Source organism: Thermobia domestica, chromosome 13 (genome assembly GCF_964235325.1).
Source record: "Thermobia domestica chromosome 13, izTheDome1.hap1.1, whole genome shotgun sequence".
Classification (NCBI taxonomy): Eukaryota; Metazoa; Arthropoda; class Insecta; order Zygentoma; family Lepismatidae; genus Thermobia; species Thermobia domestica.
The window spans coordinates 175,381,802-175,409,139 of record NC_137466.1 but is presented as its reverse complement, the minus strand read 5'-3'; the positions used below and the strand labels follow the sequence as shown (position 1 = coordinate 175,409,139).

The window sequence follows — 27,338 nt, the reverse complement described above, 5'->3', positions numbered from 1 at the left end:
AGTTTGAAAATCTTGTATTAAAGACCCATATCACCTGTGTAATCCATACATTAACCTAGAATGAATTATTCCACATAACACATGTACAAATACACTTCAAACTATATTTTTTTATGTTGCTATTAGCAGCGTAACTAAGATCGCGTGTTCCAACCACCCGCAATATTCGCAAATGGGGACCCGTCAATATTACTGCACTATTGTTAGGTATACCGAACTAGAAACCCCATCTTGATATCTCCCTTCCTCTTTATTGACCCTAAAATATATATATATGATTGCATCGGCAATTGAGACTTTCTTCTATCCGAGCTTTGAAAATAAAGATTTGCAAGAAAGGAGTGGTGTATTTCCACTGGGATCATTATTTCTCATGTACTTGATATATAAAGAAATTGTCCCAATCTAATGCCATGTTAAGTCCCACAGCTTTGTAATGTCTTTGTTACTCTTGGATAAAAACATGGAGAATATTCCATGAAAATACAGTAAGGAAAACCGTGTTATACATGGAGTTGGAAAAGCGAATTGGAGAGTCCCCTGAGAACAGTGATAATATTAGAAATCGGTTCCGTGGCCTGAAACCCAAGAATTCGGGCCCACATATTTAGGTTCAGGTCCCTTCTATTCGATATCAAATATATTGCGCTGTCCCTTACTGACATGCAACATCACAGTGTTGTCTTGTAATGTTCAGTTGAATAACAATCAGGCAGGATAATAAGGAAACTTACTTTTGTGAGCAAAAAGCATGGAAAATATGGCATGAGCATCCTTTGGGGTCCGATTTCTTGGATTTCAGATTTACGACATCACCGGTGTGCTCAGGGGAAACCGACCCTTTCCAACGCAATCACCCACGTCCAAAAACTCCATGCTTCATTGGTGAATAGAAGGGACCGATATCTGGGGACATCACGCTCCAGGCTCGATTTGTGACATCACCGCTGTGCTCAGGAGACAAGAACCTTTCCATTGCCACCTCTCACGTCCAAAAAAAACATATTTCATTAGTGAATAGAAGGGACCCAAGCTCGAAACATCGGGGCCCGTTTTCTTACATCACCGTTGTGCTAAGGGGACCATTATTTATCGCCACCACTCGCGTCCAAGAAATCCATGTCTAACAGGTTTCCTTACCGTAGGAGAATCCTCTCCATGCTCTTTATATGTTATCGATTGCACATCACATTATTGAATACATACATTTTGGACGAGATTACATTTTCGAGTTAATAACACATGTATTTTTGAGATTTTTGTAATATTCTTATTGATTTTTGAACAAACAAGGCTAGGGGTTAGGCAGGGGCCCATTTCCCTAGTTCCCCTTCCCCTTCGATAGCGCTGCGAGCTCGTTAGTTACGCCACTGGTTACTATGAACGAGGACGGAGTTTTGAATGTTAAACTAATCGAGCAATATCTTAAGTGATTTTGCAGAGAGCAGGGCCCACCCGGAAATTTCAAGGTATCCGCGCGGCCCAGTCCGCCTCATCGAATAGAAAGCCAGAAACAGCTGCTAAACGGAGAAAAAAGAGTAAAAATTGTCGAAGTGGGAACATAAAATACAAATACAAACAAATACGTCGACAGTCTACCAACCAGTGATCTTGGTGTAATGGTTAAGGTGCTGAATTACAAATGGAAAGGACGTCAGTTCGAATCCACTTCAAGGAGTTTTTTTTATTTTTGTTAATGAATACAGCTCATGAGAGATGGTGAAAGAGATCGTATTACTCGTTTAATATGTTAACTGAAAACGAGATAAAAATTTCAATGACATTTATTAAAGAAGTGAAACCATGAAAACGAGGAAGCAGATATATCTAATCAGAGGTATGTTTCGGAGGGCAGTGATCGGAAAAACGAAATTTTCCCGAATTTCGAACATGTGAATCTCTACAATAGGCAAATTTCTTCAGAAATGTGCCCATTGCAGAGACCATTATGTCAGAAATACCACAAAATTTCTAGGCACTTTTTTCGATCATCACCCTATCTGTGTGTCTATTTATATCTGTATATATATATATATATATATATATATATATATATATATATATATATATATATATATATATATATATATATATATATATATATATATATATAACGCTTTTTGTGAATGCCATAATCACCGTAATTTTCAGCGGATTGAATCCAAACTTGGTACAGACATTAATTGTTGAAATATCTTGAATGAGTTCGTTAGCCAGAATAATCAGATAATAATGTTCAAAATGGTGGCCCTTCAAACTCTCCAAGGGAAACAAGTTTCGCCCATAAATGAGTATTCACAATGTTTAAGTGACTTTTCCTCTTTTACTGAAATATTTGTGTGCAGGGACTTATCCTCTTTTATTGAAATATTGGACCCGATTAATCACCTAAAGAAGGTTCACGCCCTATCGCTACGATCAGGCATTTTTTTTTTTTGGAGGGGGGATATTTTCCTATCGGAACAAGACGATTGTTAGTGATGGTGTGAGGTTATACATTGAAAGTGAAGTAACTTGTGAAACGTGTTATTTCAAAGAATAATATAATAAATGTGCTTTCCCCTGTACAGAGAACTGGAAATCATGTATTTCGAGTTTGGGAGCGTGATGGGCGAATAGTGTTATTTGATTTGCTTTTTAGTAACACATTGCATTGTAAATAGTGGTAGGCAACATCATTAGTGGTAAGTAAAATAATAATAATAATAGTAATAGTAATAATTCGTAATATATATATTACGAAAAGGTGTTTTTTGTGGCAACGCAATATCTTCCTCAATTCTTCATCAAACGCAGGCCTAATGATTGAAACTCCATATCTCCCTTACAGGCAAAATATTAATAATTTATATCGAGAGAATGGGAAATGGTAGAGGGATGGGAGCAACGTTGAACAGTTTGCACTTATAGGACTCATAGAAGAATAAGCGATTTCAATGCAAAAAGAACGAAGAGGCATTGTCATGGGGAATCATGCGGCCACGGCAGAGCCCTCTTTAGGCAAAATGTCAATAACGTATATCGAGGGAACAGGAAGTGATAGTGGGATAGGACCAACGTTGGACACCGTGGACCCATAAGGGGCATCGGAAAAATATGAGGGGGCGCCAGCTAGCCTTACTTATTTCCACATGATAATATAAAATTATATTGTGCGAAATTACGCCCGAGTTAGCTAGTAATATTAATATTATTATCATCAACAGCGTCTTTTCATTACGTGTGCATGTTTGACATGAAATCAAAGAGAAGATCCATCATTCGTAGAACTGTAAAGGTCGACGAAAAATATGAAAAGAGTGACTACCTGAAAAGAGTTAAACCTACATGCTATGTAATACATGAGGTATTTAGACCTACATGCTCTCCATATAATGTAATAAAAGGGTCGTGCTGGGAATAAGAAACAGAACATTGCTTGGACAAAACGGAAACTATTGGCATCAGAAGAAATATTTATCTACGAGGCATACACAGTAACATAATTCAGAATAGTTATTGTTTAATTCACTAAACGAAAAAAGTGGTATAGAAAGCAAACATGTCGCGTCAACGAGATCGACCAGAGTTGACAGAGACGGAAGCAGATGTGTAGTAATACAACAATTTTGGTTAAATTGATAATTCGTTCTGTATCCTGCAATATATCGTATCACAACTTTACGGGAGAGCAGAGAAAGACTTACTAACTCTATATCACATAGAAAACTTTACTAATGCAGACACAAATAGATGTAACTGAGTACTACAACTTGGATTTAACGAAAGCCGTTTAGACATTCAGTGGTTTGCAGGGTTGCATATTCACTAAAAGATAATTAATACACAATACAATTCTTCATACCGCAGCTTCCAGTAGCATGCAATTTCTGGTTAAATAATGAAACTGCTGTCGGATTTTAATCCATGACGTATTTGAAGGATACAAAATGCTTTGTATAACTTGTTTGTTTGTAGACAGCTATTAGTGTCTGAAAGGTTGTGTGTAAACTAGGGATGGCCAATTCCGGAATTTTTACTTTCCGAACTCCTGAAAGTAAAACCGGACAAATTCGGAAAAATCCGGATTTTTCTGAATTCTGGAATTTTCTTAATTCCGGATTTTTCTGAATTCTGGAATTTTCTTAATTCCGGATTCTTTCCGAATTCCATAATTTTCCGAAATCCGCAAAGTGAAATTTCCGCTTCCGGAAAATGAATTTCTCTCGGTTAATATGTATCGTGGCAGACATAAGTCTTTGACCATGTAATGGCGACTGCTTTGAAACAAATGCAGAGTATGAGAGTTAAATTTGTTATATCTGTAGTTTCGTGTGGAGAAGAAACAAACTTGTAAACCAAAGGTTTAAGAACAACTCAAGTTATTAATATAAACTTTGCCGAAGATTATTCACTTATATCATCATAAAAGAAATACGAAAGACGTTTTTATTCGAAGAAATATAACATACAACTTTGCAAATGGAGGAAAGACACCTAACGTAACCAGATTAAAGACGATTTGTTTACCGCGTAGTGATCGCAGTTCAGTGGTCAAGGCGCTTGACCAGTTATCTGGAGGTTCTTGGTTCGAAACCACGTCGGACATTTTTAGAGGAATTTCTAATCTTGTTTCTAAAACAAACAAAATAAGATATGAATTAACATTTTACATTCGAGACGGGATAAGGTTAACTCGAGTTATCGCTTTGGAGATGAGAATCGAGACGAGACGAAAAGTATCGTAAACATTTCTCGTCTTGTCTCGATTCTCGAAATAGTGTATGTCCTTTCTTTAAGTAACAATTGCTCTGTAGACTGAATTTTATAGGCTATTTTGTTACTTTATATTTTAGAGCTCATTGAATTATGGTCTGTGTAGGTATTTTTGTAGCAAAGCTTTTATAATTACCTCTACATATCCTAAAAATTAGTTTATTATATGCCTTACTGTTGTGTGATATTCAGTTATTTTTAATACAGTTATTTTCCTTAAAACATACAGTAGAATACTTTCTACATGAAACTTCAATGGAAAGCTTTAGTTTAAAATTTGGGTAGTTGGAGAGGTGTGTATTGAAGGTACGAAACCCCTTCCCCGAAATCTTTACTTTTAAATAAGTTTTGCTAAATTTTAGGGCAACTTTAAAAATTTTAATTATTATTATTATTATTATTATTATTATTACTGAAATGTGAATTTAATGGTTCACCCTGTTCCACCCAGCTACTTCCTAGTAGGCATTGTTCTGAACAAACACTGTGTGTGTAGGTTTTCTCCGAGTTCCGCTTCCACTTTTTTATTCCAAAATTTCTTTCATTCTCATCATTGATGTAGCTTAGCTGGCATAACCATTACTTACAAACACCTTTTCTTAGGGTTCTTGTGAGTTCAGTAGCCTACTTCCTACATGAAATTTGCCTCGAAACATTCCATTTAACATTTAGCTAGTTGTAGGGACATATGCAGAAGGTATGTCCTGATGATCCTGGCACTTCTCTCCAATCTCGACAATTTTGTAACTTTTGCCTAACGCTAGGGGCGATTTTACAGATTTTAATACAATCTGTCCTCATAAGTAATTTATCTTCTATATTATTATTATTATTATTACTGAATATTTGAGACCTCAATATTACGTCCTATTAAAATGCAAATAAGCATACTGAAGTTAAGAAAAATGAAAAATTTTTTGGACCCTCTATAAGGATGAATTGCCTTATAAGAGATACTTTGGAAGGAAAAGAGGGAGAGAAAGGTGTCAGCTACTGGACAATACGACAGTCGAACCTTCGGATGCCTTAACAGAAACTAAGTAGAATTTGACTTCATAATGTACTCCCATGCGCAAAAAATATTGCGCGTATACTGTAACTCACAATTTTTCGCAATTATTCCATTTTCCATATGTTTATGGGTAAAATTTAGTTATTAGTACGTGGAGATAATAGAAAGCAATCCATCTAAGGAGATATTTCCCAAAAAAATATAATAAAAATATAAGCAAAAAACAAAATTATGTTCGGTTTTGTGTATACTGGCAATAATGTTTTCGAGGGAATTTTTGGAGTAGCACAGCACGATTGCAGAGGGAATAACAAGATTGGTAGGAGAAGAGCTGAAACAAGGAACTGGAAATTGGAATAAAATATTGCATTTATTGGCTTAAATCTAGGGTGTAAATTGCCAAATATAAATTAGCTTCTGTAAGCAAGATGTTATACGGAAATATATAAACAAAGAGAAAAACTCTTGTCTTAAGTTTGGAAGTGACATGCTCTATAGCCACGAGCATTTATTTCTTAAGAAAAAGATAGGCAACAAAAGAAAAACTGGTCAAGTGGGTAGAGTGACGGACTAGTAATTCTTATACTGTTTTGACACCAGATCGAATCCCATCCGGTCCTGTTCAATTTTTTTTCTTTACAAAACATTGTAGAAAGTGTATAATTTTTATGTTAATAAGAAACGAAATAATATAATAATGAAATAACTTTTTGTTTTCCTGATGACGTATTTATTCAGAATTAGCTTACTATTTATTACTAATAGCGATTGTTTTTAGTTTATGGTATGGTATGCTTAACCGTTCCCTCTCCGTTTTTACACAGCTTCAACTCTCTGCGAGTGTCTGTGAGTCAGGAACAGGAAAAAACAAAACAAGAGCAACCTGCAGCTTTACACACAGTCACAGCGATAGCTCGTTGTCATGAAGAAAAAAAGTTCTAGTGTTTCTGTGTGTGTGTTTCTTTTTAAAGTATTGACTCTCTCTCTCTCTCTCCTTTTGTTTCATATCCACAAGTGCAACAAATGCAAGTCTGTGTGAAAAAAATCAAGAGTGCTTTCTTTAAACAAAACTAAATTTTACAGCTCTCTTTGTGAGGAACGCGAATGCTTCCAAAAGATGCCATGAATATTAACTATAATCGTACCGAATTATACAGTAGCGTGAAAAACTGATAATAAAATGATGTAACATGCATAAGCTTTTTTTTTTCTAGAGTAACCACACATTAAACATACAAATTAATTTTTTGGGATTACAAATTATCACATTTCGTGTCGGTGTAGGCTTATTCGTTTTCACATTCGAGCGACGAAAGAAGAAAGTGTGGTGATAGTTATAAAAACCGAATACCAGATTTCAATAAATTCAAGTTACATGGCTCCTACATATCGAAAAAAAAATGATTTTTCGATATCTGTCCATCTATTTGTCTCTCGGTTCGTCACGCTTTTACACGCACTCAAATAGAGACCATACTGTTCAACGTATCTGCACCGAATTCTAGATATAACGATTTAATAACATATCTTTCGAATTTTATGTCCTTCGACACCTAAAAGCAAGGGTAGTTTACTGAAGGATTAAAATTTAAAATAATTCAATTTTCTCAAATAAAAAAAAAGTTGTGACGATTTTATTTACTTTTGATAAATATATATTTTATTAACAAATCTCCACCACATATGAATAATTTTTCTGAAAAAATATATATGGTGTAATTTACTGTATGGTATGCGTTCTTTTTGCACAATTTTCTCAACCACATTTCATAAATAAACGTATCATTAATTACCTAACAATATGACAACTCGTTCGAAGGAGTAGCTTAATCTTAGGGTGAGCTTTCCCCCGATGGTTTTCCCATTAACGCCTCAGGCAATTTTGTTCATATTTCGTAAAGAAATATTACATTAATAAACTAACATAGAGCATAAATAGTTTATTCCGATAACATACAGAAGAAGTGGTTTTCTCAAGGGTTGATTTTTTTGGGACAATTGTCTCAGTAATAACTGAGACAAATTTGTTCTAATTTCAGTAAAAATATTTTCTGTAATAATCTTACAATATGGTATAACTCGCTTGTTCCGAAAAAAAATCCAAAAGAGATAGTTTACTTTGACAGTGAAATTTTTCCCTACGATTTGCTTAAAAATTACTCGATATACTGTCAAAATTACAGATAGAAGAGTTTACCTTTGGGAGTAAGCTTTTCCCGATGACCTTCCTAAAAACAACTCAGGAGATGTTTGTTGTTCATATTTTATAAATACGTGTTACATAAATAACCTAGCTATATGGTATAATTCCCTCATCCGGAAAATCTAGAAATGGTATATTACTTTTGACAGTAAGTTTTACCCTCCGATGTCCTCAAGAACGACTCAGGCGATTGTGTTCGTATTTCATAAATAAATGTTTTATGAAAACACTAACAATATAGCATAGCTCGTTTGTACTGAAAAGATCCACAAGGGATAATTTATTCTTGGGGGTGACTTTTTGCATAATTTTCTCAGAAATTACTCAGACGCTTTTGCTTATAGTTCACATACAATTATATCCTTTATAATTCTAATATATGGATCAAGTTATTTCTAACGGAAATATGACCAATGGGTACTTTACTTTTGGGCCTGAAGTTTCTTCTAGCAAAGTTTTCCAAAACATTATTTTATTCGCAATTTCCCAAATAAATGTTTCAGTAACAGTTGCAGCCTAACATAAGTGTAAAAAATTCGAGCGAGAAAGTACAGTGCGTTTACTCCGTACCCTTTCTTAAATATATATTTTAAATGTTACACCTAATCACAATTTTCCGAATAAAATCGAAACTTCTTTTTAAATGTGCCTTGTTGTGGTCAAATGGTTCAAGTGCATTGGTTCTGGATTAGATTTCCAGTGAGAGCTAGTGTATTTTCATCCAAGAGATGTGACACGTCGGTGCAAAGAAGAAAGTGTTTAAATAAGCCTAACCAAGCTAATCAACAAATGAAATAATACAATGTTACGAAATTATCGTAGAAACGTTGTTAATATTAGGTAGGTTCGACTGGAATATCCAAACAATTGTCAATTCTAAAGGTCTTTGTTTTCGTCCGGCGGGAGCTCATGTGGTTCGGATTTCACGTTAATCAGTAGATCCACGTCTCATATAGCCTCGCTGCTGAAAGGGACGATAAACTCAAAATCACATCACACATCTTTGTTTTCGCCTTTGTTTTAGCTCATAAATGTCTCTGTTCATAAGCTCCTTAGTGGTTAGCGTACGCGCCTTTGGCGTGGAAGACCCGGCTTCGATTCCCGGCGAGAGCTCACGTGGTTCGGAGTCCACGTTAATCAGTAGGCCGACGTCTCATATAGCTTCGTTGCTGAACGAGACGTTAAACTCAAACTCAATGTCTTTGTTCATAAATGTCTTTGTGTATGGTTTTGCATATACGTGGCATGGACATTAAATTTTGATTTCTACGCCATATGTATCTAATTACATACACACCTATAGAACGAACACAACAAACTTGGAATATCTACATTGTTTGCGTATGGAAAATAATCACGCTTTACTGTACAGGACAGCCGTGTGTATGGAATTCCATACACATGGCAATCAACGTATTAAGAAATGTATAATAATAAGAATTATTATTATTTATAATAATAATAATAATAATAAACAGAAAACGATACGATCACTTACATAATTTATAAATATAAGTTAACATTTAATAAGCATATAACTGCAATGAAATTAAATTGTTTCTCTCTCTCCCTGAACGCTACAGCCCTTATTGTTCTAAGGCGTAGAAGAGAACTTGTGGCACCCACGATTTGGGGCGGTGTGCGGTCACAACTTGGTATCCCTTTGTTGTTAGTCCTAGCTTTCTAGACGGATGCAGTTATTACCGGTAGAATATACAAACAAATAGACTTTTGTATTACTATTAAAGTAAATAATTACACTCATTCCTTCAATGTGATACTTGTGGTTGCTTAACCGTATACAGACAGCTGATCCATGGAAAAATCGTTAATAATAATAATAATAATAATAATAATAATAATAATAATAATAATAATAATAATAATAATAATAATAATAATAATAAATAACAGGAACTCGACAAATATTCTTGCAAATAATAGGAAAAAGTTTGCGTCACACTGTTCACTTTGCTGGACACACCAGTGTGGCGCGTTATACCGATTGTGGCACACTGGAATATAGGGTATGTTTTTTTTTTTTAACTATTCCAACTGCTTCAATTGAAATGGATCTATAATAATAAGAGGATGAATTTAGTCTTCTTACTCTTCAATTTAGAAATATGGTTCGCGAGAATTTCATAAAAGAATAATATACTCAGAATTGTATATAGTAGTTTGTTTTATTCGAAATTACATACTTCCTGCAACTGTATTTTGATTGAAATGATTTGAAATGAAATTTTTAAGTTTTACGTCCCACGATTATGCCGGATAGGCTAAAGGAGGCAGTGATGATAAGAAATGAATGAAATGGTGGAATGAAAAAAGTGGGATAAAACGGGAGAACCTCGAGAAAACCCACGCACACAGTGTTTGTCCAGCACAAGATTCACTTGGCGCGAGCATAGACCGAACCAAGGACTCCATGCACCAAAGGTGAACACTCTGCCACTGAAACACCATGGTCTCTGAAATTACTTATGGAACTACCGAGAACTATACTGTAATATTTGAATGTGCTCCAAGTTTACAATAATTAGTTTAGTTAAATTCATTATTAACAATTAAATAATTGCATTCATTATTAACAGGTAAATGCTGCTGATGCAAAGACTTAAATCTAGCGATACCGCGAGCGTAAGTATTAAACAGAGGGATTTTAAAGAGCCCCCTGGGCTCCATTGGCTCCGCCCTTAATCCGCTAATGCCTGTAGATTATAAATTAAAGGGGACGGGCCGGGTCCGTTCTAAAAATTCCGGCCCGTGCAGACCTCTAGCTCCTGTGTATATGCTATCTGAAAATACAGTAGAGTTTCGCTTATCCGACATAAAACAGGCAGGCAGAACGCCGGATAATATGGATGTGTTAAGGAAAGACCTATAAAAAGTCAAACTATGATATAATTTTACACATTACGCATTTAATTATCATCTTTGCAAGAAACAAATATAATGCATTGACTCAGTAACGTATCCAGCGTGAGGTCCTGGAAGCTGTCCCTTACCAAACCTCAAGCACTTTTAAATAAATCTATTTTTTCCCTTTTGAGGTTTTTTTTTTTTTTTTTTTTTTTTTTAATGTCAGATTACTTTGAGTCAGTGTCCAAACTGTGGACAATGCGTTGTTGTTATAATTCTAACAAGTAACACTTCCCAAGTGTAACACTCCGATTTTGATAAAATTTGGCAGGTAGATACTATACATAAAATAAACAAATAAGTGTTTTTTTTTTTTTTTTTTTTACTTTTTTGCTGAAAAACAGTTTTAGGGGGCAAAAGCTCTCACCAAAAATTTGAAAGTTGATGCTCGAAAGGCAAAAACAAGTGGACCAAAGTGAACGAAATTGTGAACAGATATTGCGGACATAAAATTAGGGAATACGTGTTTTGTATTTTCCTGGAAAAAAAAAACTGTTAGGTGGGGCACAGATCCCTCCAAACTTTTGATCACGAAATATCAAAAGTGCTAATAACAGTATGTCAGAAGTGCCTAAATTTACGTGAAGAATTGGAACAAAACTTTGTGTTAGGACAATAAGCAAAAAATAAACAAATTCGGCTTTTTTATTTCCTGCGAAAAAACGGTTTTAGAGGACAAAAGGTCCCCCCCCCATGAATTTTGAAATTTGACGCAAGAAAGGCAAGAAAAAATGTACCGAACTGAATGAAATTGTTCACAAATGTTGTAGAGGTAAGATGAGGAAATACGTGCTTCGTATTTTCCTGAAAAGAGAAAAAAAAAAACCTTTTGAGTGGACCGAGGCGTTGAGTATCGGAAGGATTGGACCGAAGCGAATGAAATTGTCTGTAGATATTGGATATGAAAAATAAAGCCTCTCGTGTTTCACAAGTGTCTCCATCAGATTTCTTCAAATTTGGCAGATAACAACAAGCACAAACAGTATAGCGTATTTTGTAGTATTTCACGAGGCAACTTTAACCCTTACAATGTTTTTCCGCATAAACAAAAACACGTGCCGCTTAATTTCCTGTTTGTTGTTGATGTGCCAAAATTGATAGGGACATCTTTAAAACACGAAAGTCCTTATTTTACATACAGTCTATACAATATCTACACACAATTTCATTTGTTTTGGTCCACTCCTTCCTGCACTTTTACGGTAATATTAACTTTTTTTTGGAGGGGCTCTAGGCCCCAACACTGTTTTTTCATACAAATTAAAACATTTCATTTATTGTTTTGCAAATTGTCCCTATACGAAGTTTCGTTGCAATTCTCCATATTCTTTGGGAACTTCTGACGTATACATACTTATTTGCACTTTTGATATTTTCTAATCAACAGCTTAGAAGATCCGTGCCCCACTCAATCGCTTTTTTCCAGGAAAATACGAAACACAATTACCTCAATTTATGTCTAGAATATCTGTGCACGATTTCAAAATTTTGGGTGGGGAATTCTGCCCCCTAAAACCAATTTTTCGCAGAAAATAAATCCTTTTTTTTGTGTGTATTGTCCCTACACAATGTGTCGTTCCAATTCTTCATGTCCTTTAAGCACTTCTGCCATACTGTTATTAGCACTTTTGATATTTCACGATCAAAGTTTTGGAGGGGTCTGTGTCCCACCGAAACGTTTTTCTTTTTTTCAGGAAAATACGGAACCCATATTCCCTCATTTTTCGTCTACAATATCTGTGCACAATTTCATTCATTTCGGTTCACTTCTTCTTGCCTTTCGGGCGTCAACTTTCATCATTTTGGATGGGGGATTTTGTCCCCTAAAACAGGCATTCATTTAGTTTTTGCGTATTGTCCATACACAAAGTGTCATCGGAATTCTTCGTCCTTTACACACATCAGAGATATTGTTACTAGCACTTTTGATATTTCATGATCAAAGGTTTGGAAGGGTCTGCGTCCCACCTAACCGTTTTTTCCAGGAAAATACAAAACACGTATTCCTTCATTTTACGTCTGCCATATCTGTGCACAATTTCGTACACTTTGGTCCATTTGTTTTTGTCTTTCGGGCGTCAACTTTCAAAATTTTGGGTGAGTGCTTTTGCCCCCGTAAAACAGTTTTTCCGCAGAAAATAAAAAACATGTATTCGTTTATTTTATGTGTAGTATCTGCCTGTCAAATTTTTATCAAAATCGGAGTGTTACACTTGGGAAGTGTTACTTGTAAGAATATACCGTAATGCCATTGATACCAGGCGGAATCAAAGAACACTTTTAAATGGGATTACAATTTCGTTTCCGGTCTGTTTATAACATTACTGTATTAGAACGATACACTCATTGCCATTTGCTATTTTTGTTATGTGATATACGTAGCAGACAGTTTTCCTTACATGTCTCTAGAAAATATTTTTTGATTTCGTGTGAGTTAGAATTAAGTTTGACCGGTTCATAAATGACAAGTAAGAAACGTTTAAGAGAAATACAGAACTGTTGCATTATTATTATTATTATTATTATTATTATTATTATTATTATTATTATTATTATTATTATTATTATTATTATTATTATTATTATTGATATTGATATTTTTGAAACATTAGAATTACGTGCTTACGAGGATTCATGTCGGGTCCCCTCCGAAAAGAAAAGCTGGATATGTGCCTGCACTGAATGATAGACGTATGAGTCAAGGTATAGACGAGCGTGCTAGGCGATCGAGTCCGGAGCATCAAAAACAGACTAAGACCACAACTTGCAGTTCTTCTTGCCGATTGATGCTGCTTTTTACCTGCTATGATATGTCGGATAATAATGTGAAATAAACGAAGGTCAAGACCATGGAGTATTGGGGTTTCATGCACCTAAACCTGTAAAATATTTGTGCCGAAAACATCTTTCACTCACTAGCTAAATTTGAGGGTATGATCGCTCATCTTGCCTTATAAAGTATAGTCTTATAAAGAATATATATAGCATAATAAAAACCTTAAGACCAAATTCAATGATTTTCTATAGTTTTCTTTTTTAATAACGGGAAACTTGTTTATTTCATCACGATAATTCACGTTTGATACTAAGATGTCTGTTTCTGACTATATATATTTTTCATACTTTATTGGAGACAATTTTTTTTTTTAAAGAAAAGAGGATGATAAAGGAAGCTATACAACACCATAAACTGAAAGCAATCGGCATTACTAATAGTACACTAATTCTAAATAAATACGTCATCAGAGGAAACAAAAAGTTATTTCCTAATTGTATTGTTTCAGTTTTATTAACATAAAAATTATACACTTTCTACAATGTTTTGTAAAGAAAAAAATTGAACAGGACAGGATGGGATTCAATCTGGTGTCAAAACAGTATAAGAATTACTAGTCCGTCACTCTACCCACTTGACTACACAGATTTTCTTTTGTAGCTTATCTTTTTCTTAAGAAATAAATGCTCATGGCTATAGAGCATGTCACTTCCAAACTTAAGACAACAGTTTTTCTCTTTGTTTATATATTTCCGTATAACATCTTGCTTACAGAAGCTAATTTATATTTGACAGACAATTTACACCCTAGATTTAAGCCAATAAATGCAATATTTTATTCCAATTTCCAGTTCCTTGTTTCAGCTCTTCTCCTACCAATCTTGTTATTTCCTCTGCAATCGTGCTGTGCTACTCCAAAAATTCCCTCGAAAACATTATTGCCAGTATACACAAAACCGAACATAATTTTGTTTTTTGCTTATATTTTTATTATATTTTTTGGAAATATCTCCTTAGATGGATTGCTTTCTATTATCTCCACTTACTAATAACTAAATTTTACCCATAAACATATGGAAAATGAAATAATTGCGAAAAATCGTGCGTTACAGTATATGCGCAATATTTTTTGCGCATGGGAGTACATAGTAACGCCCTTTCTTTGGGTAAAAGACCTTGGATTACGTATGCCTTATATTGATATTTTAACAAAATATGCATACAAATATAAAAAAGAATAGTTCCTATTTACAAATTTTGGTTGAACAGATATATGGAACGTGTTGGAAATGGGAAACAAAAACATTATTATTATTTCTAGTAAGAGTGGAAGAACTTAGAAACAATTCCACAATGAAACAATAACGTTTCAGATATATTTATGACTCATACTTTAAGTATTCATGAATTGTTTACTAAACACACTAAGATTTCAGAGAGTACGAATCGAGATTGTAGACTTACGTCATGTTGTTAGTATTTCCCCTGTAAAGTGTAACGTACAATTTATATTATACATATATTTTACGTTACATTCCAGCCCACAGTCCATGTAATTCTTAAAATATATAAAAACGATCAAATCACATTAAATCAGGCACCACAAATTATCCCGATTACCTTCATTCTCCAAAACTCCATTAATTATATTTTTCTTTTTCAGTTGTCATAGCAGTTTTAAACAAGCAACTATCTGCTGTTAAGGTAACAAAATGTAACGATTATACACACAAAATCAACATATCGATGCATAGATGTAATATCGATCATGCGATGCCACTAGTAACATTCCTTTAGCTTACCCAGTTTCTTAGTGAGTCCCATTGCACAATTTCAACTTGGCCTCAGTTGTTGAATCCTTATTGGTATGCAACCGTGCAGATCATATTGCATCGGACTGATGGAATATTATTGGTGAATTGGCAATGGCTTTTATGTTCTTGACACTAATCCTCACATTTCCGACGCTTTCAACTCACGTTTACTGAGTATGAGTGCATTTCTGGGCATTTTTCGTTATGTGTTTTCACACATGTGAATCACCCTGCTTCATCTGTTGTGCTCTACCGACACTCTAGATGTTTTTCTAGAGCATTTGAGTACAAATTCGCTACACTTAATACTCAGAATACACTGTTGGCCAGCATCCGCACCTGGCGATTATGCAACATACACAACGGGCATGAAGGTGTCCGCCATTTTGTATTTGTTTCAGATATCGACTTAATACAATCGAATTATTGTTACCTGGTAGAAACCCTATCAATTCATATCCATTTAGACCAATTTTCATTCCGGGACTCCCTACATTCCTTTGGGGAATCCCTTGCGCATGCATGGTAGGATTGTGAAACATGCAAAATTCAATACAACAGGTATGACTTCTTCAGTGAATTTTTTACCCACCCTCTTTACGTTGAATACTTTCCCAACTATTGGCGTCCGAAAGTTATTTTACCATGCTTTCGACACCTTGTAGATCCGAAACTATGTCCGATAGCCGAAAGTTCAAAAGAACTTTTTTTCTTGTCTCAGTGCTGCCGTGTCGTGACAAAACGCTGTAACTTTGGCGAAGAAGTTTTGCGAAAATGAGCCTTAAAGTTTTCATCCGAAAATGTGATCTGTATCGTGTAGAACCAGTATATCTTGACTTTGGAAACACGTGGTTACATGTAATGTTACGTAAATGCATGTTGTGTGATTAAATTTGGTGAAAATTGATTGGTTGACCATTATTGCCTAGTTACACTGGTTCTACACGAAACAGAGCACATTTTCCGATGAAAACTTTAAGGCTCATTTTCGCAAAACTTCTTCGCCAAAGTTACAGCGTTTTGTCACGACACGGCAGAGGGCAGGAGTCACCTCCCAAGAGTTGTAACACTTATTTTGCAACACCCTATATATATATATATATATATATATATATATATATATATATATATATATATATATATATATATAGGGTGTTTCAAAACAACACCGAGAACGCTTGGGAGCTGATTCCTTACACCAAGATAAGACAAAAAGTATAGGCCAACCTTGGTGTACAGATGCTTCCTTTCGGAGCTATAGGCTGCTAAAAACATGAAAAAAGGAACTTTAAAGGTCCATAACTCCAAAACTATGGGACCTACCGTAGTCAGCTCAAGACCACTTAAGAACTAGTACGTGCCCTATCCAAATATTCATATTTCAGAGTCCTGCGGTACATCTGTAACAATTTTTATGGGGGTAGTTGTTGAGTACTTCAAATCATATGCCCATAGCCAAACTCCCTTAATAGAAATTGTTATGTAACTACGTTGGGATTCTGAAACCTGGATTTTTAGATCGGGCACATATTAGTTCCCAAATGAAGTCTTGACCCGACTACAGTAGACCTCACAGTTTTGGAGCTATGGCCTTTTAAAGTTCATTTTCCCATGTTTTCGGCAGCCTATAACTCCGAAAGGAAGCATTTGTGGAACTCCGAAAGGGCTATACTTTTTGTCTGATCTTGGTGTAAGGAATCACCTCCCAAGCGTTGTCGGTGTTGCTTCGAAACACTCTGTACCTTTGGCGCGAGAGACCCGGGTTCGATTTCCGGCGGTAGCTCATGTGGTTCGGATTCCACGTTAATCAGTAGGTCCACGTCTCATATAGCCTCGCTGTTGAAAAGGGACGTTAAACTCAAAATCACCTCGAAACACCCTGTGTGTGTATACAGGGTGTTAATGAACTATACCGGCAAACTGTAAGAGGTGATTCCTCACAACAAAATAAGAGAAAAATTTCATATGGACATATGGCGAAAAGTGCATAGTTTCAGAGTTGGGGCTGCCCAAAATCAAGAAAAAGCCAAATTTCAATAGGCCCTATTTCGAATTCCAGAAACTGTGGATGGTGGTTCTTATCAGCGTGAAGGAAGCCACGTATTCACAATCCAAAAGTGCATATTTCGTCAATTCTCAATAGGTATACATGGTATTTCCTACAGGATGTAATTCTCAGATAATCTCTCAATAAAGTTTTCAGATATACCCTGATTTCAAGGAGGGTCCAAAGTAGGCAGAAGGTAAGCCTTGATAACAATTTACATCCAATGCTTTGGAGGGAAGTGTTAGGAACAGGCAGCTCCATGTTTTCTTGTGCCTCGGAATAATGTGTGATCCGATGTATTCTGTCACGGTATATTTCACGTTTTCTTCACTTTTAGGTGTGAAAGAAAACATTAGAGCATGCATTTTCCTGAGTACGAGAAACCGTGCTGCTGACGATCGTTAACAGTTCCGACATCACGCCAAAGAATTCTGTTCATTGCTATCAATGCTTATCGTTTATCTCCTTTGGACCGATCATAAAGTCAGAGCATATCTCAAAATTCGGTTGATGGCATGTCCGGAAATTTCACCCTGTATGGAATACTCTATACACCCACTGAAAATTAATGAAATCCATTTTTGGATTGCGTATGCGTGACTTCCTTTACGCTAATAAGGACCACCATCCACAGTTTCTGGAATTCGGAATAGGGTCTGTTGAAATTTGGCTTTTTCGGGATTTTGAATAACCCTAGCTCTGAAACTACGCACTTCTTCCCACAGATCCATTTGAACTTTTTCTCTTATTTTGATGTAAGGAATCACCTCTTACAGTTTGTCGGTATAGTTCATTAACACCCTGTATATTCCCTTGGTTTCTAGCGATTTTTTTTTTCATTGATGTGACTTTCCTCAAGTGCCGGCACAGACGACATCCAAACCATTTGAACACCCACCGAGAATCGAATCCAATTCCACAACTACATGTGCCCATGTGTTAATAGCTACGAAGGAGTTTCTCTTCTTTTTTTCGTGATGTCCGGATTTGTTCTTCGTACAACCAAGGGCGCCGATTTCTCTGTAAATTTGGGGGGAGGGGGGCATTCAGATGCAAAAGGCATATATATGAAGATTTTAAGACAAATTCCACTCAAATTATGCCAAATATTGTATATTCACAAATACAATAGGGGGCCCACATGAGCTTTGGGGGGCCCCCAGAATCGGCGCCCTTGCGTACAATTGCTCATGAAACGTTTGATTGATATGTTTTGTAACTCTTTATGCAAACAATCCACATAAATATAGATTTTTCCATACTTCTTTCTTTCACTACTTTTAAATTATTTAATTTTAAAAGGAAGGAAACAAAATAGTGCCTTTAAAGATGCGATTGAGATCATCAATACAGTAGCGACATGATGCGGAGGTTTAAGGAACTAGGAGATTCAAGGAGCATCAGAGAAGAATTGCCCGAACGCCGGCGAACAGGACGTCGCTAGAAGTGTGAAAGAAAGAAGGTAAGCAATTGTTTTCCAAAATATCCTTTAACTATGTAAAGTGAAAATGTGTTTTCTTTTTATTACTGCAATATTTAATGACTGAACTCACATTTTAGAGGAAAATGCTGACTCAGAGGTGGACGAACTCAGATTTTAAAAAAAATATTTTCTATGTGAAAGAACCTACAGAAAGTTATTATAGCTTTGAATTTTGCCTTTGTTCTGAGTTTTAACTGAGCTAGAGGGATGAACGAGCAGGAAACGTGTTGACAGGGGCTGAAAGAGAAACAGCTGGAGGTTGTGTTGACCACAAAAGATGCGCTAACGAAGAGATGGGGCAGTTTTTCTTTTTTGTTCTTTTCTTCTGTGATCTGCAACTTTTAAACGGCTACCTTGCTTTATAAGTTCGAAGCCACATAATTCGAAAGTTTGAAGACTTTCTTATTTCATTAATCTAGTTTTAAAAAATATAGAATGTTATATGTTTATTTCTAATACAAATTCAATAAACGAAATTGATTCATTGCCAATTCTGAAAATATACATATATTAACTTTATATAATTGGATTTAAAACCCGGTTTCTTCTGTTAATAGTATATTCACTTTATCGCATAGTAGAATAAAATAACGTAGAAAACTGCATTAGCTATCTCAGATGAAAAGCAGTTATTTGTAAATTGAATCAAGTAATTTAGTTTTATAACCTCATACAAGAGTACTAGTAATAATTTAGACCCCAGCCAAGTAAGTTTGTGGTGGACAGCATCATGTTTGTGGGTTTTTTCAGGGCACTGCTGTTTCCTCCCACATTCTCATTTTACCAGTTCTTCCATCATCATTAACTTGCCTTTTAGCCTAAAGGGCATACATATGGAGAAGATAAAAAATTGTTAAAAGAAGCATGGAATAACCGGGAAACAAATCTCTGAGTAGAACTAGAAAATGCGTCAGATATACCTATAGCTTATTTTAGGACCATAAGTCTCATTATTAAAGTTTAGCGTTCCTTTTTAGCACTCAGGCTATATGAGAAATGGTCCTACAGTTTAAGATGAAATCAGAACCAAAGCGTTCAAATTTTAATGGCCACCCACCGGGAATCGAACCTGGAACTACGTGCATGAAAAGCACGTGTGGTAGTTCCTAGTCCAGCACTAAGAGCTTACACTTATAATATAAATGAAATGAAATCTTTGAGTTTAACGTCCTACGATTATGCCTGTTAGGCTAAGGAAGATAATGATTAAAGCAAGTGAATTATGATGGAAGAATTGGCGGAAACGGGAGAACTCCGAGAAAACCCACGCGCAGGAAGTTGTCCACCGCAAGCTGACTTGGCCACGGTCCCCACGCACCGGAGGTAAGCATTCTCTGCCACTGAGCCACCGTGCCCCGCTAGGCTTACCATGTCTCCGGTACTATCTCAACATTCATTTATAGCAGGAATGTCCTTTTAGTTTTGAGAACTACTTTTCATTTGAGAAATCACTGGCACTTTGGCAGTTTACTTATCTTAATGCAGACTAGTAATGTCCTATCTTAATGAATCCAAAAGCATAAATGTGTGAACTAACTTCTACAATCCAAAAATAAGCTTTTCTGTACTTAAATAATACGTAAAAAAAAAAAAATAAAAAAAAAGTCACTTCATTATGACTGTCGGCTATTATGAATGAATAAATAAAAATGCTTAGATTTAAAACATTTCATCACACAGAACATCTATAGAATGATTGCAGAACCTATAGATTTTTGTTAAAACCTGTATTTGTTCTTTCTTGAAGCTGTACAAAGGGAGGAACGTGGTTTATACTGGTTACTTTTACTTGATTAATCTACTTCTGTAATTCCATTGGAATCAGTATAAGAATAGACCACGCGGACTGCCGCTCAACGGGTTGGTCACCCCTGGTCTGTAGTATATGAAATGAGAAACTTGACGCAAGAAATATAGGATGACCAGAAATCAGATCTCTGAGTAGGTCTAGACCTGACAACAATGTCAGATTTCCTACAAATTATTTCAAGGTCGTTTATATGAGAGCCATAAACACTAAAAGTGAGACAGTATGAGACACTCAAATTATTTGCAGGTGATCTGAGAGTAAAACGGAATTCAAGTAAATAAATCAACATCTGAGTATTTAATGATTTACATTAGGAATGTGTCGATACTATAACATGCAAAACGTCCGTTTTAGTATTCTTATTTAAATCTGCTCAAAAGCAAAATACAGGGTGTATTAAAAGTCTTACTACTTTTAAAAAATCCACGCGGATGTAGTTTCGTTGAATGTGAGACGGGCAATACACATTAGACTAAGAGGAAAACTTTTGGGAATGTGTCACGCGGACGGCCGCCATCTTGTTTCCACTACCATAGATTCATTTTATTTTTTTATTTGTATGAATGATAGTGGGTAGTGTAATATATGACCATAGGCTAGATCCTTTTCAGGATGTTGGAGCCGCGGTGGCTCAGTGGTAGAGCGTTCACCTCTGGTGCATGGGGTCTCTGATTCGATCCCACCTCGCACCAAGTGAAATTTGTGGTGGACAAACACCGTGTGCGTGGGTTTCCTCGGGGTTCTCCCGTTTCCTTCCACTTTCTTCATTCCACCATTTTATCAATTTCTCATCCTCACCGTCTCCTTAAGCCTAACTGGCATAATCGTGAGTCGAAAAACTAACAGATTTCATTTTTTCCCCTTTTCAGAATGTTAAATATGTCATCAGGTTTCAAATAACGTAAGTTGGTAAAAAGTTATTGACAACTGAAAGACATGTTAGAGGGTAAAAATTTCTCTTCCAAAGTTGTCGAATCTCTTTAAAAAAAAAAAAAAAAAAAAATTGAAGACAGTAGTACGGCTATTTTTGATATCATTGTTAGAAAAGTTTGATAGAAAATTTTGAGTTTCCGATTAGAAAGTTTCGTTATCTTCGCAAGTGTTCAACTGTACTGATATTTTACCTATGGATAATGCTATACAAGAACTAAGATCTTTGTGTGATTTTCTTCCCATTGAGTTATAAAGAGTGCATAAGTAAAATAAGTTTTTAAAATGTATGCTGAGTAGAATATCAAGTTGAATCATTTTTTTTTTTTATAATGTAAACTACAAATAGATGACACTGAGAATGGTTTTCCTCATCTACAACGTCCAGCCTACATATTAAGTGTTTCTTCTGATAACAATTAAAATCTGGTACGATGCATCAACTAGAATTAGACTGTCTGCTTTTAAAAGTTAAAGTAGTATTAAAAATATGTAATATTAAAATTTAGTGCATGCAAATTATGCATATCATTAACTGAATGTGGGAAGGGGGGGTTAGTGGCGGATCCAGACGTAGCGCCCCCTTCTCAAGAAAAAATGTAACTCTTTTTCTGTTATTACAACAAGACGATCTGACAGAAGTATTTTCCCTGTGATTATAGTACACCAGTCTATTTGTTATTACAAACTAGCTAATATTCCCTAGTTATAGTGGATATTTTGCTGCCTCTCCGACCTTCCATCCGTTTGCGCAAGAACGAAGAGATATGAAACTTCCAAGGCTGAAAGTCTAACTTGTGCAAAAAATTATGAGAATTGTTGGAGGTTCTTTATTCTCTAATGATGTGTCACGTCATTCTCGGCACTAAAGTGAATGAACATAAACCTTCCCAGATTGACCAGACGTGAGGCTGCGATGGCTCAATGGCAGAGCGCTCAACTCTGGTCTGTAGTCAGGCCCGTATCCAGGGGGGTCTAGGGGTCCGAGGCCCACTAAATTTTTACTGGCCCCTCTAAAATTTTCACAGTAGGCTTGCAAATGAACTATAATATGGTGATAAACTATAATATTTTTTGATCGCCCCCCCCCCCTATATTTTCGGGCTGACTACGGGCCTGTCTGTGGTTGGATCCCCAGATTGCACCAAGTGAGATTTGTGGTGAACAAACACCATGTGCGTTGGTTTTTCTTAGTGTTTCCCGTCTCCTCCCATTTTTTATTCCATCATTTCGTTCATTTTTAATCATCATCGTCTTCTTTAGCCTGCACAACATAAGCGTGGAACGTTAAACTTAATTAAAGATTTCATTTCATTTTATTATCATTTCCCTTAGCCTCAGTGTAAATGTATGGTAATGGGATGGCCAGAAATATTTAAAAAATAAAAGCTAGCGATTTCAAATAGAATTATGCACAGCTTTTTATACAATCTGTATAACAGAAGTTATAGCTACTACAGTAAGTTATGAAAAAGCATTCAAATTTCAAACTTTCTGGCCCCGCTCTTGCTTCAGCAGGGACACATACAATAGCTAGAAAAAAAATCTGTACATGCAGCTGAACATTTTGATTAGGGATGCGCACAAGGCGAGTCGAGACAGAATTTCCTTGACAAAATTCGAGTCGAGACACAGCTCTTCTAATAGAAAAGTATATATTTTTCGAGTCGAGACATTACTTTTACAGCACATTTTCGAGACGAGACAGTCTCAAATCTTGTCTCGTGCTCATCCCTGATTTTGACGTTTGTCCCGTTCTTTTTTCATTTATAGAACAGCAGTCACCGTATGAGAGAACAACGTGTGAAATGCATATATTCACTTGTTTCTTGAAGTCGTGTAAAAATACAATTTATTTTCACTCCATTCATAACTTCAATTTCGGAATGTTGTGTTGTATATTTACATACATTTTTTTCTTTCAGAGTATAAAGAAGGTAGGCATGTTTGTTAATAACTATTAACTTGAAAAATGACCAAATAAATGGTCTTACTAATATATAGAGATATCAAATTTTGAGAATATCGAACTTAAAAATTGATATTCCAAGTTGAATTTTACAGAATAAAAGGAAATAATAAAAATAGACTATACGGGGTGCCTGAGAAGTCCCTAACCACCTCTGGGAAAGAGCACTTGAATTCAAATGAAGTGTGTATAATATCAAAGAAGACGCCGTAAGTAAAAGAAATCACAACAGTTCGACATGACCGCCCTCCATATCCAAGCAGCGTTAACATCTCTCGGCGGTGCACTTCAACACACGCTGCAACATTTCTGGGGAAATGGAGTATATTGATGCCGAAATGGGTTCACGCAGGTGTGTCAAATCCCTAATCCTCACCTTGTACACCTGACTTTTGATGTGATCCCATCCAAAGAAGTCCAAGAGCTTTAGATCAGGTGAGCATGCTGCTCAGAACCGTGGCAAGCCTCGTCCAATCCACCAATTCCTGTGTTCAGGTACACTGCAGAGAGATGGCAACTTTGCTTGGATATGGAGGGTGGTCATGTCGAACTGCATTTCTTTGACTTATGGTGTCTTCTTTGATATTATAAATACTTCATTTCAATTCAAGTGTTCCTTCTCAAGAATGGTTAGAGACTTCTCGGGTACACTGTGTATATATATATATAGGGGAAAATATCGAAAATATCTAGTTTATTCTCAGATCTGCGCCCTCCCCCTACACGACACTTCTGGATCCACCCCTGGCGTACGTACGTCTTATAATATGTAACTAGGAAAATGAGCATAAGATGTGAGTTGTATAAGGATCATGGTTACTTTTCATGATTTATTTTTTTAAAAACTGACTGCTATATCATAACTGTAGCAAAACTAAAATGTTATGATCCCCCTCTAAAGCTTTAGATCTCCCTCGGAAACCGGGGAAACTGGAGAGAATATCGCTAGAAACATGAAAAATAATAGCAATAGCAACACTTGTGCTTACCACACAGCATCCATCCGACAGATTTTCAGGCTGCCCTGCATAATCTCCCTAGTAACAAAGAATATAAATCCTATGATAATTGAGAATCGTAAGAGCTCTGAAATTTAAGTGCATCACCGTGGTTCGGATACCATCTTAAATTATAGCTCCACACAGGGCCGGATTAAGACCCTTAGAGACCCTAAGCACTTAAAAGATTTTGGTGTTTCTACACACACACACACACACACATATATATATATATATATATATATATATATATATATATATATATATATATATATATATATATATATATATATATATATATATATATATACAAGTGAAAATATAAATAATAATGACAAACCATAAATAATTTTTATTTATCGAAATTAAACAAAACTTGCATTAAGATAGAAAATCATGTTTATTTTTGTATACGTCCACTTTATTAGACTTCCAGACGTAAGTGTCGGAAGTTTTATACTGTATAGAACGGCTCCGTCCGTCCGTCCGTCTGTCGACAGATGCCAGAGTAAAAACAGTAAGAGATATCAAGATTTTTTTTTTCAATCGATTCAGCGTCCAAAGAATAGGTTCCATCTCCTCCGGTAACCGTAACCCTTAGCCTTTCCGATTTCAATGTTTATCGCCATAGGGCAAAAGTTGGTAACAAATAGCAAGAAGCGTTTCTTTGCAAACTTTCAGTGTCTCAAGGTAACATAGCATCAGTATCCACATCACCATACTGAAAGCAGAAGTTGTTCAAATTTACTATTATTGCCGGTTTCAATACCAAGTTCCGTAGAGCATTAATGGTAAACGTTATGAAGATGTGTTTTTTTTTTTTTTTGCAATCGATTCAGCGTCCCAACAAGAAGTTGAATCTCCTCCGTTTAAGCTATATTCAAACCGGTAGTGGTTAAAATTAGTCATTTCCAGTTTCAACGTTATCGTCACAGAACAAAAATTACAATAGATAGCGGGAAGCGTTTTATTGCAAAGGATTCAGTGTCTCAAGACAACACACCATGATTATCTACAACACTCTGTTCAAGCCGGAAGTGGTTAAAATTAGCCATTTTCGGTTTCAAGGCTTATCGACATAGAACAGAAATGGTCATATGGGGGGATTCTTTCTCTTTGATTTGATAACTCTTTACGGAGTCTGTACTCTTTGAGTGCTTTTTATATTATTCTATGTTTACATATCGGTGAGTAATCATTTAATGTGAGGGGCCCCTTCTGTGGATCCTGGTTTAGTTGCATCATTTGCAGAATTGCACCATATGGGCTATAGATAATGGTAAATTCGGCTATGGAAAATTTCTGTGGTGCCCCTTCCCTCGATACCCTAACAAGTATGGGTCCACGTTTCTTATAGCCTCGGTGCTGAACACGTTAAACTGCAACAAACAAACAAAACTTTAAAGGTTATGCTTTTGAAGTTTGGTGAATCAAACGAATCATACAAAATAATATACTTGCGTTGTGTTAAATTTCCTAATTTTATCGAAATATGAGTATAATTTTATCATTTGTATTTAAATATTTATTTTACCGTAGAGCTGTAAGACCATAAAACTACTTTCGTTTTTTTTTTATTTTTATTTTTTATTTTTATTGTAAATCCCATGAGTAAAGGGAGTTCTATTTTTATCCCCAGCATCAAGGGTGCAACGAGAAGTTCCCAGAAAGCGTCATCCAATTGTGTACATCCATTCTTCTGCTGGATTTGAGAATTCGTAATAACACTGAGAATGCAAAGCTGCAAAATAATGACATATCACTGTCAACTTTTGCATTATAATGGATTTATTAGATCGAAAATAAATTTCAATCACAGGGTCCGACTGTTTCCTAACACGCGGGAAACAATTCAATTAACCTTCTTCGTACATAAATGACCAGTGCAAGAAAATATCAATATCTCTTGACAGCACACTTTACCTGAAAGTGAACATAGAAAAGTTAAAGTACGAAGGTTTGTAAAAAATTATCTTTATTTGGCGTAACAAACCATCAAAGTTGTCCTACTGACTTCTGCGCACGCGTGTTCTTAGTATGACTGTGGTCACGCGTGCGAAACTTGATTTCGATCGCGTCATTTGTCTTCCGGCTATTACAGTACAATCATGTCCGCTCCAAGAAGGACCAACGAGCAGTAATCCGATTTCCTTGGTCGAAGGGTGTAAAAGGGGCTGAAATTCATTTACCGTGATACCTTACCTTACGGTTGCGAAAGTTGGTCATTAATACATCGGGATAGACACAAACTACGGATATTTGTAAGCACAGTATTTGGGAATTTTGTTTTTGAACAAAAAGAGCTAACAAACAAGGCGAACGGACAAAATTATGTAACAGAATTATACAATGAACACTGGTGAAAAATCTGTTAGAAACAGATCATGAAGATCGCCGTCCAATTCTAATGAAATTCACATTACAGAAATGTCTTTAGGTAGGCCGCACACTTAGGAAGTAAACGGGTAGACACAAGTGTTGCAAATCAGTTTTGTTCTGAGCAATTTAGCTATTTGCTCCGTAGTGTGTGGTGTAGCTTCATATTCAAGGCGTATTGTGATCCAAATGAAATATAATGTTATCATATCATTTTGAGTATTTGTAGTGAGTACATGT

General features: G+C 35.8%; 1 protein-coding gene across 1 annotated transcript in view; it reads left to right on the top strand.

Annotated features, from left to right (window-relative positions):
- The first annotated feature begins 18,850 nt into the window (after positions 1-18,850).
- Positions 18,851-27,338, top strand: part of LOC145668776 (uncharacterized) — a 75,226-nt gene continuing 66,738 nt past the window's right edge. The window contains exon 1 of the mRNA XM_081736938.1: positions 18,851-18,994. The gene's annotated coding sequence lies outside the window, so the exon portion shown is untranslated. The remainder of the gene's footprint in view (positions 18,995-27,338) is intronic.